Source organism: Rhinichthys klamathensis, unplaced genomic scaffold, assembly GCF_029890125.1.
Source record: "Rhinichthys klamathensis goyatoka isolate OS25496 unplaced genomic scaffold, OSU_Roscu_1.1 h1tg000015l_1, whole genome shotgun sequence".
NCBI classification, from domain to species: Eukaryota; Metazoa; Chordata; class Actinopteri; order Cypriniformes; family Leuciscidae; genus Rhinichthys; species Rhinichthys klamathensis.
Genome location: NW_026606567.1, coordinates 1,646,690 through 1,652,689, shown reverse-complemented (window position 1 = coordinate 1,652,689; position 6,000 = coordinate 1,646,690).

The following is a 6,000-nucleotide window of genomic DNA, read 5'->3' as shown; positions in this document are numbered from 1 at the left end:
CATGGAGACGGTGTGCACGGAGGGGAGAGGCTGTGTGTGTGTGTCTGTGCGTGTATGTGAGAGAGACGCGTGAGTGACAGAGATGGAGGGAGAACAGGGAAAGGAAATGCAGCTGAACGAATACTCTGTGTGTTTTAAATAGCTTTAAAAAAAATAAATGAATAACGAAACGCAATATGTGGCGGCCGGTGTTGATTCTGTGGCGCACCGCCACGAATTAGTCTATGTGTGGGAAACACTGGAAAGAGAGAGAGAGAGAGAGAGAGAGAGAGAGAGAGAGAGAGAGAGAGAGAGAGAGAGAGAGAGAGAGAGAGAGATTAATCGTAAGTGAATTACCTGAGTCTTTGCGTCTCTCAACAGTGTTCGGCAGCAGAGTCTCTACTACTAGCGGAACTGTAAGTTTATCTGCTTCAAGAACAGTGCCATCATTACCTCGCTAGTGAGAAATGTCATGTAGCTTTTAAGTTGTTAAACTACTTTGCTGATAAAATCATCAGAGCAACACTAACCAGTGTTGGGGTAATGCATTACGAGCACTGCGAGTTATGTAATCAGATTACTTTTTTCAACTAGTAATGTAACACATTACTTTTATATTTACAATAAAATATCTCTGTTACTTTTTTAAATAAGTAATGCAAATAACTTTGTTTTAACATTTATTGACAGACACCTCTCCTGAGTCCTGTCCCCATGTTAAGAGAAACTGCGGGTAAGCTTTCGCTGTGTAACCATGATGGTTATTCTATAGACTAGTTTTAGACTAAATATGACCAAACATTTACTCATCTCACTTACACAAAAACAGATTCAGTATTCCTTAAAATGAATAAAAACAGTGAAATGCAAACTCAGAATATTACGCAAACCTGCAATACTTAATGTTAAATAAAAGAAATATGCTTTATGTGTTTAATCTCACTTTTTAAAGCAATGTCTTTGCTGTTAACCTTTGAAGATCCAATTCAACTTTAGATAAACATTTGGGTTTCTTTTCTTCTCCTTCTCCTGCATCCTATTCTTCTGTGATCCAGAATTGGAGCACGGCTGGCATTTTTGTTTGAGCTGCGCCCTCTTCTGTACAGGCATGAATTTGCATTTCTTTCAGCTCATTTATTTCACTTTTGGTGTGAAAGGGCCTTTACATTTGCCATAAAAACAAAAAAAACAAACAGCCCAGCCCAGAAGAGAAAAAGTAACGCAAAAGTAATGTAACGCATTACTTTCCCTAAAAAGTAACTGAGTAACGCAAATAATTACTTTTTGGGGGAGTAACGCAATATTTTAATGCATTACTATTAAAAGTAACTTTCTCAAACACTGGCGCTGACAACACGTTTCTGTGCCGGTGTGTGTGCGTTTGATTATGAGAGAGAGTGGGAGAAGGATATGCTATAGCTACACATAATAAAACGTTATAAAATAATTTGTAACTTTTATCCTATTATTTACTATATTTATTTGTTGGGTCAGTGACGTTGTTGGTTTTGGTTCTTTTGCTGTTGTAGTCTGTAAGGACCTTAACTTAACATAACTGAAATCATTTGGCGAAGTGACATTGAAATGTAATGCGGTCAAGAACTGCCTGGAACTACTTAGCCGTACGTTTGCATTAAAATAATTGCACATCTTAGAACGTTTGTCGACCGATCAGATTCGAGCATTCAACAGCACTGTTGTACAATTAAATATATTTGGAATACTGACTCATTCTTTATTATTGTTTTATGAAATAATTAAAAAAGAAGCCTGACAATGTAGCAACCAAACATGTTATACAAAATCAAACCTAATCTTATATTTGAGCTTCTTCAAAGTTGTCACCACTTTCATCCTTTACTTTCCAACTCATTTCCATTTCAGTTTCCATCGTGTTTTTTTTTTTTTTTTTAGCATTTTATTTGAGAATCGAGTTACAATTTTGAATACATTAATAATCATTTATTAACTTAACTACTTTTAAGCACTATTTGTAGGCCTGTATTACGTTTTTGATCATGTACCATGGTAATATTTTCCATGGCAAGAGTGCCTGTGCATATAACTGGCCACTAGGTGACAGACTGTATCCACATTTTGCTGGTTTATGAAATGGATTTTTTGTCAAGACACGAACTCTAAAGATTCTCTTTGATCTGAGCCGAAGGTACATTAACACCTAACGAACTTTGTAGGGCAGCAGACAGATCAATCAAACCACTTTACTTTTAACACTCAAATCAATACGTATTCACTTTTAAATTGGAGCTGGGAATGTTTGATTTTCACCTGTAGGCCTAGTCTGCGCGCAGCTACAAGATGTGAGGAAGAGCTAAATATGAGAGCTGATAGGTTAAATGTGTGTGTGTGAATCCTCTTTGGTCACATGAACATTTCATGTAGGTCTGCAGTCGCAGTGATCCGGTTAAGAAAGCCGCTTGTGGTCGAGCGATCATTGGAGGTCTTCTCTCCATTAACAGCATGTGTTGACAAAGTTGAGCTCCCCTCTCAGCCTCATATTGGCCTATTGAATTTGATTCAATTGATTTGTGCACATGCTGTCTGTCCAAATAACGACTTCCAAAAGCCTAGATAACTTTTGCTTAAAGGTTGTCATGACATTGATTTATAATTGCAGGTACATTTGGTGTCCAAAGTCACTATTTTTTTTTTACGCTTTTTTTTTTTTTTCAAATGGTTATATTTTTAATTATTTTAATAAATTGTTAATCATTGTCATAGATCACAAGATGTTACAGGCCATAACAATATAATATTCTTTGTAAAAAAAAAAAGGAAAAAAAGTGCCTTATCTAGCTGAAAATCATTTTCAGTGTATCATTGTGTAATCAAAATATTTTTATTTTACTTTTCATTTGGGAATATTTCATTTATTTTATTTATAGAATCCCTAAAGTCAGAAAGTTTCCTAAATTGTTTAAAAATAACTTTTATCTCATACAAAATGTGTCCATACATCTTGCGTCAATTCTGTTACTGTACAGTTTGCATTTAAATAGTAAGATACGGGAAATTATGTCACTTTCCCTCACTGATTAGATCTGAAGCACTGAAAGGAATGTGTGCTCTCTCTGAGAAAATATTTTAATCTAAAATTCTTACACCAAGAGTTATTTTGTAAAACGTCAAAATTGTTAGTATCAAAAGGAAAACTGATTTTTTTTTTATCACGGATCACACAGTGGGTTGTTTAAAAGTTGTTTCATTAGTTCCATGTGCTCTTAGCATTTATTCTAGCAAGTTTGGCAAGCAATGCATTTTTAAAATTGTAAATGTTTTCAATAAGACACTGGAAATAATTTCTGTTAGTGAACAGTTTTTTCCCTTAACTTTTTGAAATACAAAATTATAGAATCACCCATTTATGTGTGGAAAAAATATTGTTTTCGAAATTCGACCTCCGTTCTGACCCTGTTTGAAATAATCAATTTTTAAAGGGGGCGGCTCCTTTAAGGCTTGTCAGTAAACGGCCACTATTATGATTGGCTGTTATGTTGTTGCATAAGAAACAGTATCAACGCCCACTCGCAATTGCGCAAGTGTTTTGAAAACGTTTTCCACGTAAAACCATAATTTACAGACAAAGCATTATGAAATCATGCGGTTTGTGATGCAGTTGCTGTCAAATCCAATACACTCGGCTGCTTCATCTTTCAATAATTTTTTTTTTTTTTGCGAATTCTCCATTACTACTGAAGCGTATTGCATTCACTTGAGGAAAAAAATCTACTCTGTTTTTCTGAATTAACGAGTTAATTATCTCAGAATTACGAGATTATTTTTCATGGAAAAAAAGTTTTTGCTCTGTTTTTTTCTGAATTAATGACTCAATTATCTCAAAATTATGAGTAACACATTAATTCATAAAAACAGAGTGAAAAATTTTTTTGTCAAGAAAAATGTAGGCCTATCTCATAATTCTGAGATATTAACTCGTGACATACTCCAAGCATGTGGAGTATGTCAGAAACCGAACGTGCATCTGTAGGCTATACTGTATCCAGTGTAGACAGCATCAGTGATTATAATGGGTTTTATTTGCTTTTGACGTGACACTCACATCCAGTTTAGTAAAGTGTCAGCCGTTAAGCGGCTGTACGCCAGTGGGCGGGGCCTATTGTGTGATGATGTATAACTAATAACAAAATAATAATCTTACAAGGACAAAAATTCTGAAATGAAGACAACTTTTTCTTTTATTTAAAAATATAGCGGTTATAGCCTTTTGAAAAGGCTGGCAAGCATGTATATATACATGATCAACATAGAAATTGTAGCAAAGCAAGGCAAACAGCACTATTATCACATAGAAATAGGAAAAGACGAAGATAAGCTTCGCTAAATCCACCTCACACACAACCACACAGTTTCAGATATATGCAAACAGACTTCTCTCTTTGCTTATGTTTTTATCTCCCCAAATTAAAATTTGACCGCTAGCACAAGGCTATGCAAATAAATCTCAATTGCTAACCTCATGTTTTTTTCTCCCTGAGGTTCATTTTGAAGCAAATTGGGTAAATTCTTGTTTAGCATTTCTGTCTACAGTAATCAAACTAAAATGGATTATTTGGCCCATATCTGAAATTGTAGATTAAGGCAAAGCCTAATTCATTCACCATGTTAAATGGTACTCAGTCAGGCTTACTAGGCAGTACATGCTAGATTAGATTTGGCACTTCTCTGCTTAAGGCTGACATGACCCCAAGTGTGAAGCAGCTGAGGATTCCCTGTAAATCTCGTTTTACTGTAGTCCCAATGTTGAAGACTTCACAGTGCCTGATTTTTTTTATTCAGAGACAGTAAGCTTGCAGACTACTGCAGTTAATTCACACATGAAGGTCTTCAGTTATAAAGGCATCAGTTCAGTTTATTCATGGTCATCTGCAATATGAAGACCTATATGTACATAATGAAAATGTCTAAACATGCAAACAGAATCAATGGACTTTAGTGTCTCTGTGTATTAACAGTGTATTAAATCGCCCCTGTGAATTTCCTACGGAGCAATACCAGTGCCATAATTTGCTAGAGTTAACACAATTAATACAGCTGACACTTTCATGTTTACTAGAAGACATGACTCAACACAACTGACTTAGTTTAGCTTGACAGCACATATTGTTTAACCTATGGTTTAAATGTTTCAATGACAGCAACAACCAAACTGATCACAAAAAAAAAAAAAAAAAAAAAAAAAAAAAATCCAGCAATAAACAGCGATAGTTCCCCTCACACGCCATGAAGAGCAGGAAGGAAGTGGTAAGATATGCAAGATACTGAGCAAACAACTACTATGCAAAACATGTACAGACTGAAAAAAAGATCTGATGAAGGGACACCTGTTGCCATTCTTCCCAAAAGTGGACTATAATCATTCTGTGGGGGATGAAGAGGATCTCAAACATCTGCCACCTTCAAATGATCTCCATTTGAGCTCGGGCGGTTTTGTAATCAGCTTCACAAGGACATTTCCTGAGCTTCTGAACCACAGTAGCTCTCAAAATGACGCCCTATTACCGGATGGATGACTGAATTTTATGCAATCAAGAGATAAATTATTTGTATGGCTTTGACAACCACAATCATGTGTATGGTAAAACAGAACTTAGCATTTTGGATCATCTCGTAAGAGCTCCCTCGACACACAATGCTACTTTTCTGCCAATGGCAGAGTGCTGATTTTAACTTTGAAAATATACAGTACCTTAATGCACAGGGCCACAGAACAAATTGCACTATTCACTTTAATACACTAGTGCTCCAAATCAAAATAAGCATTATCTTTAGGCACCAAGTCATGGGCAGGGTTCCCCAATTGTTTGACCAATGAATTTACATGAAGTTCTAGTCGCACATGATTACCGGATGAGAATTTTTAAACACATTTTTATAGAGATTGCAAACACAAACAAATTCATGACCTTTCAATGCCTGAAAATAACCATTTAAAAATCCCTGACATTTCCAGTTTACGACTCTGGGAACCCTGCATGGGAC